Source organism: Budorcas taxicolor, chromosome 15, assembly GCF_023091745.1.
Source record: "Budorcas taxicolor isolate Tak-1 chromosome 15, Takin1.1, whole genome shotgun sequence".
NCBI classification, from domain to species: Eukaryota; Metazoa; Chordata; class Mammalia; order Artiodactyla; family Bovidae; genus Budorcas; species Budorcas taxicolor.
In genome coordinates, this window is record NC_068924.1 from 16,344,908 (window position 1) to 16,357,100 (window position 12,193).

The following is a 12,193-nucleotide window of genomic DNA, read 5'->3' on the forward strand; positions in this document are numbered from 1 at the left end:
CTGGAGTGGGTTACCATTTCCTTCTCCAGGGGATGTTCCCAATTCAGGGACTGAACCTGGGTCTCCTGCATTGTACAGGCTTCTTTACCAACTGAGCCATCAGGGACTCTGCTTTATCATTGCACTATTGTTTGACTGCTTTTTCTCTGTTCTTACATTCCTGTGTAAGATCACATTAATTAATTAATTCCTGTGTAAGATCATTAATTACCAAAGCCTGTTCAAGAGCGGGCATCTGTGGTCAGGCTTAGGGCTGCTCTGGTGACTCAGACAGTAAGAATCTGCCTGCAGTGTGGGAGACCTGCGTTTGATCCTGGGTCAGGAAGATCCCCTGCAGAAGGAAGTAGCTACCCACTCCAGTATTCTTGCCTGGAGAATTCCATGGACAGAGGACCTGGCAGGCTACAATCCATGGGATCGCAAAGAGTTAGGCAGGACTGAGCAACTAACACTTTTTTTCACTTAGGTCACAAAGGGTTTAGACCAAAACGGCTTATTTTACATCAAAAAAAGATGTCATGTCTGATTCTCTTCCCCTGGAGACCCCCTGCCCTGTCTGCCTACAAGAGTGCAGAAGGCCTATGGTGGTAGGAGGAGGGGGAACAAGATTAAGCAAAGAGGCTCTCATTAAACAAGGGACTTTAGCTGTTTAACACCCAATAGGCATATAAGGATAGGCCATAGGAAACTGGATACTCTAAGGATAAAGCCAGCAATCACATGGGATTGCACTGTCAGTAAAAAAGTGAATCCAAAAAAAAAATCCACCTTCTGCTTGAAAGTTGAATGTTGGAAGTTTTTCTGTCTCAGTATTGTTCACATGAGACAAAATTTTCTCCTAAGAACTGATAAATACAGATCACAAGATTTTTAAATTAAACTACTATAAAATTTTTTCCTGTACTGCTGTACTGATGAGATGCCTTATATGCCTATCAAAAGAAAATCTCTGCAAAACATCTCTGCAGTTCCTGCAACCCAGAATAAATTAATATTTATCAATAAAGCATTGCCAAATCTAGAATTTTATAATATAGAAGAAGGGGGGAAATTGTCACCAAGAAAAAGCAAATAAACAATGGGGGCGGTGGGGGGGGAAGGAGGGTGTTATTGATCTCAGTTAACAGAATGGAACCATCTTACACAAGAGCATAATTTAAAAGCAACCTAAGGAAATATATTTCCTTCAGTGGAAAAAATTAGATAGATATCACATTTCTCTATAGTGATAACATTAAGCCATAAAAAAGCATATTTAATGTGAAGAAGATTGTGACTTTAGAATTCAAAAATTAGGGCATGTGAACTTATCAAAAGAGGGACTTCAAAATATAATGTTAAATGAAAGGATTTCAGAAAGACTTTCTGAGATATAAAAAGAATAAGGAGCAAAGATAAAAATATATATGTTGATCAATCCCAACAAATATTGGCTATATAAATAGATATGAATTATAATGCATTCAAGACATTTTAAAAATCAAGGTGAAAGAATATAAGAAGTAATGACATAAGATGGGAGTAAATGATGTCATATTGTTTGTGAAGAAGATGTGTGTTGTTTGACATTAAATTTTCTATATTATTTATTTCTGTTAAAATTTAAAGAGATTTCAATAGCAATGAAAGTAAGTTGCAAAACTATCAAATATAAAAAGTAAAAAATAAAAGAGAGAAGGATTAAAGAAACAGATCAATACAAAGAAATAGGAAAAGAGAATAAAAAGGAGTAGTTAAAAAATACAGTGTAAAATGTATATGATCCAAATATTGAAGTAATTAATAACAATGATGCAAATCAATATTACCAGTTGATATAAAGAGAACTTTTACCCTAGATACTAAAGAAAAATGACTTGTTCAACTTCTGGAAATATGGCAGTTTATGTACCTGGGCCTTCTTCTGAGAAACTAAAAATTAGTGCTGTTTTATTTGTACTATATTTATATTTTTTAAATATAACAATATTCATACATGCATATGAAATAAAATTATATTCTTAAATAGAGCCAACTTTCCTATTGAACACTTTGCTATGCCCAGTGAAACTGAACATTTGTGAGTTGAAGACTTGTATCATTAGAGAGCTTAAAACTCAACATTCAGATAATTAAGATCCAGTCCCATCACTTCATGGCGAATAGAAGGGGAAAAAGTAGAAGCAGTGACAGATTTTATTTTCTTGGGCCCTAAAATCACTGTAGATGGTGACTGCAGCCGCGAAATTAAAAGACACTTCCAAAAAAAAAAAAAAAAAGACACTTGATTCTTGAAAGGAAACCTGTGACAAACCTAGACAGCATGTTAAAAGCAAAGACATCACTTTGCCAACCAAGGTCCCTATAGTCAAAGTTTTTGTTTCTCCAGTAGTCATGTGCTGATATGATAGTTGGACAATAAAGAAGGCAGAGCACCAAATAATTGATGCTTTTGAATTGTGCTGCTGGAGAAAACTCTGGAGAGTCGCTTAGACTGCAAGGAGATCAAACCAATCAATCTTAAGGGAAATCAACCCTTAATATTCATTGGAAGAATTAATACTGAAGCTGAAACTCCAATACTTTGGCCACCTGATGCAAAGAGCTGACTCACTGGAATAGACCCAATGCTGGGAAAGACTGAAGGCAAAAGGAGAAGAGGGTGGCAGAGGATGAGATGTTTTGATAGCATCACTGACTGCATGGACATGAATTTAAACAAACTCCAGGAGATAGTGAAGGACAAATAAGCCTAGCATGCTGCAGTCCATGGGGTCAGACACAATTTAGTAACTGAACAACAACAACAAATCATTCAGTTCATTCAGTTCAGGTCTGACTTTTTGCGACCACATGGACTGAAGAATGACAGGCTTCCCCATCCATCACCAACTCCCAGAGCTTGCTCAAACTCATGTCCCTCAAATTGGTGATGCCATCCAACCATCTCATCCTCTGTCTTCCCCTTCTCCTCCTGTCTTTAATCTTTCCCATCATCTTGGTCTTTTCTAATGTCAGCCCCTTGCATCAGGTGGCCAAAGTATTGGAGCTTCAGCTTCAGTCCTTCCAATGAATATTCAGGATTGATCTCCTTTAGGATTGACTGATTTGATCTCCTTGCAGTCCAAGGGACTCTCAAGAGTCTTCTCCAACAACACAGTTCAAAAGCATCAATTCTTTGATGCTCAGCCTTCTTTATGGTCCACCTCTCACATCCATACATAATTACTGGAAAAAGTATAGCTTTGACTATCCTTTGACAGCAAAGTGATGTCTCTGCTTTTTAATATGCTGTCTAGGTTTGGCATAGCTTTTCTTCCAAGGAGCAAACATCATTTAATTTAATGGCTGCAGTCACTATCTGCAGTGATTTTGGAGTCCAAGAAAATAAAGTTTGTCACTGTTTCCATTGTTTCTCCATCAATTACCATGGAGTGATGGGACCGGATGCCATGATCTTCATTAGAGAGCAGAATTTGAATCCAGGGCCTTGCCTTTGCTCCATGAACTCAAACTGGAAAGAGCTATATATACCTTTTAATGTAAGGATAAACTAAAATGTGGCTTTTTCTCCCCTGCCAGATCTTACTACCCAGAAAATAATAAAAACATCTGTTTCATTCATTGGTATTGATTGGAAGAGGAAATAAAAATCTCTTTTGAGAAATTATAACTACATTATGGTTATAATGCAGGTGTCCAAGCCAAACTGATACTACATGGGTTGAATAAATAACGTTAAAGCAAGAATTCGTTTTGTGTCATTTCAGACTGGCTGCAACCCAAGCACCTGAGAAGCAAACAGAAGACCTTTCTAGGGGAACTTATCTTTGCATTTGCCATATGTAGGTAAAGAGTAAATTAGTCAAGATTCTGTGGTCAGGCTTTTTGCCCCACACCCTCTCACTCTTGCCCCATGTTTTGTAAATAATGGTTGTGTAACAGCTGAGATCACTTATAGCACTGTGCACCTGCATCATGAGATACTAGCTGGGCTACTGTTGTTCTCTAAGCATATACAAGCTTCACCTGGAAAGCCAGGAGGTTAGGTTGGGGCTAACCTAATGGTGCAGAGAAGGCATGGCATCCCACTCCAGTACTTTTGCCTGGAAAATCCCATGGACGGAGGAGCCTGGTAGGCTGCAGTCCATGGGGTCACGAAGAGTCGGACATGACTGAGCGACTTCACTTTCACTTTTCACTTTCATGCGTTGGAGAAGGAAATGGCAACCCACTCCAGTGTTCTTGCCTGGAGAATCCCAGGGATGGGGAAGCCTGGTGGGGTGCCGTCTATGGGGTTGCACAGAATCAGACACAACTGAAGCTACTTAGCAGCAGCAGCAGCAGCAACAACAACATAATGGTGATTCCAGCCATGAAATTAAAAGACGCTTACTCCTTGGAACGAAAGTTATGACCAATCTAGACAGCATATTAAAAAGCAGAGACATTACTTTGTCAACAAAGGTTTGTCTAGGCTATGGTTTTTCCAGTAGTCAGGTATGGAAGTGAGAGTTGGACTGTGAAGAAAGCTGAGTGCCAAAGAATTGATGCTTTTGAACTGTGGTGTTGGAGAAGACTCTTGAGAGCCCCTTGGACTGCAAGGAGATCCAGCCAGTCCACTCTACAGGAGATCAGTCCTGGGTGTTCATTGGAAGGACTGATGCTAAAGTTGAAACTCCAATACTTTGGCCACCTCATGCGAAGTGCTGACTCATTGGAAAAGACTCTGATGCTGGGAGAGATTGAGGGCAGGAGAAGAAGGGGACGACAGAGGAAGAGATGGTTGGATGGCATCACTGACTAGATGGACATGAGTTTGAGTGAACTCTGGGAGTTGGTGATGGACAGGGAGGCCTGGTGTGCTGCGGTTCATGGGGCCACAAAGAGTCGGACACGACTGAGCGACTGAACTGAACTGAACTGAACCTAACAAAGCTTTGGGGCTATGTTATGATTAGGTTATGTTATGGCTGCTGCTACAGCTACTGTGTTAGCCAGGAGAGAAGTTTATGTTATGGTTACATTATGTTATATTATGTTATGCTATGTTATATTATGAGATGCAATATGATGTGATGCGACGTTATGTGAAGTGACGTAATGTGACGTGATGGCTGCTGAGTCAGCCAGAAAAGAATGCTGCCATGGCTGCTGTGCCGTCCAGGAGACAATAAAGTGTTTAGAGTTCCTATGGTTCCTCACAATTTCTTCCAGCCACTTAGCTCACACCTTGCCTACCCTGGGTTGTAGGGTACGAACAGTGTGCACAATGAGATACAGTGAGTCACCATAAAAACATTTGACAGATAAGTTTCAAGGAAAGTAAATATTTAACAGATAAGAATAACTAAATATGCAAGGAAATAAGAAATTACAAGATAGAAACAGGCGAAAAAGAGGCACAACTAATATTGTAAAAGCTTTCAGATGTAGGAATAAATGTAACAGAATATAAAATGAGTATATTTAATATGTTTCAAGAAATTTAAAGAGGATTTTCAATAAGAATAGACACCAAGCACAATTTAAAGGTAAGAAAATTTTATGGAAATTCCTAATAAAATGATGAAAAATAAAACAATCTTTAGGCCTAACAGCAGATAAAATACAATTTAAGAAAGAATAGTGAAAGGGAAGATAGAATAAAGAAATTAAGGGAAATTATGCTTTAGAGACAGATGAAAATGTAAAATAAAAATAAAAGGGCATGGAAGGTGGAGTTAGAAGAGCTCACATGATTCCTGTGTTGAATAAAAGTAGCAAGAGTAGGCACCCTTGTCTTCCTGATCTAAGAAGAAAAGCATTTCAGCATTTCACCATTGAGTATGTTAGCTGTGGATTTACCATGTATAGCCTTTATTATATTGAGATATTTTCCTTCTATATGCATTTTGAGATTTTTTTGTTATAATGGATGTTGAATTTTGTCAAAAGCTTTTTCTGCATCTATTGAAATGATCATATAATTTTATCCTTTGCTTTGTTAATGAGGCATGTCATGATTGATTTGTTGATGTTAAAACATCTTTCCATTCGTGGAATGAATCCCAGTTGTTCATGTTGTATGATCCTTTTAGTACTAATATATTCCTGAATTCAATTCGCTAATATGTTGTTGAGGATTTCTGCATCTATTTTCATAAGGAATATTGGCCATTAATATTTTTATGGTGTCTTTGGTTTTCATATCGGGGTGATTCTGGCCTTATAAAATGAGTTTGGAATGTTCCTTTCTCTTCAATTTTTGGTAATAATTTGAGAAGGATAGATATTAATTCTCCTTTCAATACATGGTAGAATTCACCTATGAAGCCTCTGGACCTGCACTTTTGGGTATGGAAGTTTAACTGATTCAGTTTTGTTACTAGCAATTGGTTTATTCCATTTTTTTCATGAATTTATGCATTTCTTCAAGGTTGATTTGTTGGCATATAATTGTTGATGGTACTCTTTTATGATCCTTTGTATTTCTCTGCCATCGGTTGTAATTTCTCCTCTTTTGTTTATGATTTTTATTATTTGGTCTTTCTTTTTTCCCCTGATAAGTCTGGCTAAAAATTTGTCGATTTTATCTTTTCAAAGAACCAACTCTTTATTTTATTGATATTTTCCATTATTTTTTAGTCTCTGTTTTTGTTTGTTTTTCCTCTGATTTTTATTCCTTCTGCTAACTTTAGGTTTAACATTTTCCTGTTTCTCTAGTTTCTTTAAATGTATGTTTAGATTGTGTATTTATGATTTTTCTTGTTTCATGAAGTAAGGCTTTATAACTATGAACTTCATCCTTAGGATTTTTCTGTATCCCATAGATATTGGAATGTTGTGTTTCCATATTCACTTATCTCAGGGTATTTTTTATATCCTCTTTGATTTCTTCATTGACACATGGATTGTTTAATTGCATGTTGTTTAGTCTCCATGTGTCTGTCTTTTTTCTAATTTTCTCCTTGTAATTTATTTCTGCTTTCATATTTTGTGGTCGGAGAAGATGCTTGATATGATTTCAATCTTCATAAATTTATTGAGTCTTGTGACATAACATGTGACCTGTCCTGGAAACATTTCTTTTATACTTGAAAAGAATATGTGTTCTGTTATTTATGAACAGAAAGTTCTATATATTATTTTTATATTAATTTCATCTAGGCTAGTGTATTGTTTTGGTTTTTTTCAGATTTTATTTTATTGTTTAATATCAGTGTTTCCTTATTGATTTTTCTGTTTGGATTATCTATCCATTAATGTAATTGGGGTATTAAAGTCCACCACTTTTATTGTACTGCTATTTCTGCCTTGAAATCTGTTAATATTGCTTTATGTATACAGGTGCTCCATGTTGGTTATACATCTATCTACATAGATATTTACAAAAGTTATATCGTCCTGTTGGATTGACCCCTTTATTATTATGTGAAAGTGAAAGTGACTGAGTCGTGTTCAACTCTTTGTGACTCCATGGGCTATACACTCCATGGAATTCTCCAGGCCAGAATACTGGAGTGGGTAGCCTTTCCTTTCTCCAAAAGATTTTCCCAACCCAGGGATCAAACCTAAGTCTCCCTCATTGCAGGCAGATTCTTTATCAGCTGAGCCACAGGGGAAGCCCAAGAGTACTAGAGGGTGTAGCCTACTCCTTCTCCAGCAGATCTTCCAGACCCAGGAACTGAACCAGGGTCTCTGTCCTTCATTGCCATTGGAGTGGTATCATCTGCATATCTGAGGTTGTTGATGTTTCTCCCACCTATCTTGATTCCAGCGTGTAATGGATCACTACCTTGTGGCAAAGGGGCTTGCATAACTCAATGGAGCTATGAGCCATGCTCTCTACAGCCACCCAAAACAGAAGGGTCATAGCAGAGACTTCTGGCAAAATGTGATCCACTGGAGGAGGGAATGGCAAAGCAACCCAGTATGCTTGCTGTGAGAACCTCAAAAACTGTATAAAAGGACAAAAAGATACGTAGTAGTATATGTCAATATACACTATATATATAGTGTATATGTCAATCACAATCTCTCCATTTATCCCTCACTTCCTTATTCTCTGATAACCATAAGTTTGTTTTCTAGATCTGTGATTCCACTTCTGTTTTGTAACTAAGCTCATTTGTACCTTTTTTTAGATTCCATGTACAGGCAATATCATGTTACATTTGTCTTTCTGGGTCTGACGTACTTCATTCAGTATGACAAGGTCTAGGTCCATCTATGTCACTGCAGGTGGTATTATTGTGTTTCTCTTTACAGTTGAATAATATTCCATTGTATTTATGTATCACATCTTTTTTATCCTTTTCTCTGTTGATAGACAATTAGGTTGCTTCCATGTTCTGGCTATTGCATATAGTGGCACAATGAATATATTTCAATATTCCAGCCTGTATCTTTTTGAATTATGGTTTTCTCTGGGCATATGCCAGGGAGTGGGATTGCTGGGGAATATGGTAGTTCTATTTTTAGGTTTTAAGGAGCCTCTATACTGTTCTCCATATTGACTGTACCGATTTATGTTCCCACCAACAGTGTAGAAGTGGTTCCTTTTCTCAACACCCTTCCCAACATTTATAGTTCACAGATATTTTGATGATGGCCACTCTGACTGGTATAAAGTAATATCTCATTGTAGTTTTGATTTGCATTTCTCTATTAGATCTTCTGCTCATTTCTTGATGTTTTTTTGGTTTGTTTTTGTTTGTTTGTTTTTTGTTTTGTTTTGACATATAATTGTATGAGTTGCTTGTATATTTTGGTGATTAATACCTTGCCAGTTTCTTCATTTGCAAAAATTTTCTCCTATCCTGGAAGTTGTCTGTTTGTTTCATTTCTGGTTTCCTTTGCTATGCAGAAGGTTGTAAGTATAATTAGATTCCATTCATTTTTTAAAAAATTTTATTACTCTAGAAGGTGGTCAAAGAATATCTTACTGTGATTTATGTAAAAGAGTGTTCTACCTATATTTTCCTCTAAGGGTTTTATAGGGTCTGGGCTTACATTTAGGTCTTTAATTTATTTTCAGTTTATTTTTGTTGCATAATGTTCGAGATGTTCTTTCACCTGTAGCCATCTAGTTTTCTCTACACTTACTAGAGAGGCGGTCTTTTCTCCACTGTGTATTCTTACATCCTTTGCTGTATATTAGGCGACCACAGGTGCATGGGTTTATCTCTGGAATTTCTATCTTGTTCTATTGATCTATATTTCTGTTTTTGTGCAGGTACTATATTGTTTACATTACTGTCACTTTGTAGAATAATCTGAAGTCAGAGAACCTGTCTTCTCTCATTCTGTTGTTTTATTTTTCTCAAGATTGCTTTCACTAGTCAAGGTCATTTATGTTTCAATACATATGGTAAATTTTTTGCTGAGTTCTGTGAAAAAAATGCAATTGGTAACTTGAGTACATTATATGAAATACCAGGCTAAATTAATGACAAGCTGGAATCCAGATTGCTGGGAGAAATATCAACAACCTCAGATATGCAGATGATACCACTTTAACGGCACAAAGTGAAAAGGAACTAAAGAGTCTCTTGATGAAGGTGAAAGAGGAGAGTGAAAAACCTGGCTTAAAACTCAGCATTTAAAAAACTAAGATCATGGCATCCAGTCACATCATTTCATGGCAGAAAGACAAGGAAAATGTGTAAACAGTGTCAGATTTCATGTTCTTTGGCTCCAAAATCACTACAGTGACTGTGGCCATGACATTAAAAGACACTTGCTCCTTGGAAGAATAGCTATGTCAAACCTAGACAGTGTTTTAAAAAGCAGAGACTTCACTTTGCCAACAAAAGTCCATATATATAGTCAAAGCTATGATTTTTCCAGTAGTCATGTATGGATGTGAGATTTGGACCATAAAGAAGGCTGAGCACCAAAGAATTAACACTTTCAAACTGTGGTGCTGGAGACTTCTGAGAGTCCCTTGGACAGCAAGGGGAAAAACCAGTCAATCCTAAAAGAAATCAACCTTGAATATTTGAAGGACTGATGCTGAAGCTGAAGCTCCAATACCACCTGATGTGAAGAGCTCATTGGAAAAGGCCCAGATGCTGGGAAAAATTGATGGCCAGAGGATAAGGGGGCAACAGAGGATGAGATGGTTGGATGGTATCATTGACTCAATGGGCATGAGTTTGAGCAAACTCAAGGAGACCGTGATGGACTATCTAGCCTGGATGTGATAGTGATAGACTATTGCCGGGAGCCAGTGTGAGGAATCCCGCCCGTGACAAGCTCATGAGGAAGGAAGCTGACATACGCAAGGCGTGCTCAGACTTCAGGGGCCCCTCTGGAAATTCCTAAGCATGTACCCCAACAAAAATCTGCCAGTTTTTGTGCTCTGCTTTTCCACTCTTCTGACATTTTCTGGAAAAAGTCAATTCAGGGCTTTAGTCTTCTGCATTTGAAAGAGTGTTTCAATCCAAAAAACCCCTCTGATGGCTTTCTAGCCTGCCTGCAGGACTCGTACATCTGCGCGTGTGATTGTTTGAGGCCTCCTGACCGCAGGAGGCACAGGAAGCTTAAAACATCCTAGGAATGCAGGGGCTTCCGAGGAGTCAAAATCACTAGAATAGGACTGATTAAAGGTTTCATTTGTTGAGTCAATGCTTGCTGCCAAATTTTCATATCCTTTATTTTTAGATATAGTTGGTATGTGGAAAAACAAGTAGTAGACCTGGTGTTAGCAACATTAGATCTTTGAGTTAAGTACCTTCTTTATTATAACCCACTGCACCTTTGTTCTATAGAGATGTAACTTTAGCGCTTTAAGGAGATGTAGATTAAAGAAAAACACTTCAGGGGAAACAAATTAACATTCATTAAGGAAGAGAGCCAAAAACTGTAGACAAGCCTCTTGGCCAGAAGATAATGTAAATCACCTGAGACCTTTTGTATACAAAATGATATACGGAAAGAATCTGGGTTGCGAATGCTAAATAATTTTGTGTTACCCATTGATCTCCATGTTTTATTAAAAGTATAAAACGCCTTCTGAACAATAAAGGATGGGACCAGCTTCTGGGACCAGCTTCTCGGACCAGTTTCTCGAACTAGTCTCTCGGCTTGGTTTCTGGGGAATCTGGCTCCCCCCGTGTCTCTCTCTCTCTCTTTTTCTCTCCCTTTCCCTCCCTCTGCTCTTTACTTTAATTTCAGGCTGAATTCCCATCTGGGGCGCGGAGGCTCACCAGGTCTACTTATTTGCCCTGGCTGTTAAGACCAACGCGAAAGGGAGCTTAAGGCAAGGCACCCTTAGATATTCAAGCAGGCGCCGGTGGCCCAACGTAGATGGTGCAAATTCCTTGTCTGGAATTTTATTGGTCTTCCGCGTAAACCAAGCTATTCAGCCCTCTTCCTCCACTTAATCTTCTTACTACACTATAGTTTCTTAATCTAATCTTATATTAATAAATAAACAAGTCTTTCCACGCCAAAGCCGTCCACCCTTCGAATTCCCTGGATCCACCGGGGCTGGACCCCGGCAGACTATTTACACTAGCCTGGTGTACTGCAGCTCATGGGGCTGCAAAAAGTCGGCCGTGACTTACTGACTGAACAACAACACAAATTTGATTGGGATTGCATTAAATCTGTAAATTGCTTTACATACTATAGTCATTTTCACAATATTCAGTCTTCCAGTAGAAGAATATGGTATAATTCTCCATCTGTTTGTGTCATCCATGATACTTTTCATCAGTATCTTATAGTTTTCTGAGTGCAGGTGTTTTTGTCTCCCTAGGCGAGTTATTCCTCAACAGTTTATTCTTTTTGATGTGATGATAAATGAGATTGTTTCCTTAATTTCTCTTTCTGATCTTTCATTGTTAGTGCATAAAAATGCAAAAGATTTTTGTGTACCCTGCAACTTTAACAAATTCATTTATGAGTTTTAGTACTTTTCTGGTAGTGTCTTTAAGAATTTCTATGTATAGTATCATGCCATCAGCAAACAGTGAATATTTTACTGTTTCTTCCCAATTTGGATTCCTTCTATTTTTTTTCTTTGATTATGTGGGTAGGACTACAAAAATTATGTTGAATAATAGTGACATGAGTGACAAGCATCCTTTTCTTGTTCCTGTTCTTAGACGAAATGTTTTCAGTTTTTCACCATTGAGAATGATGTTTGCTATGGTTTTGTTATATATAGCCTTTATTATGTTGAGATCAGTTTTCTCTATGCCCACTGTCTGAGATTTTCTGTCAT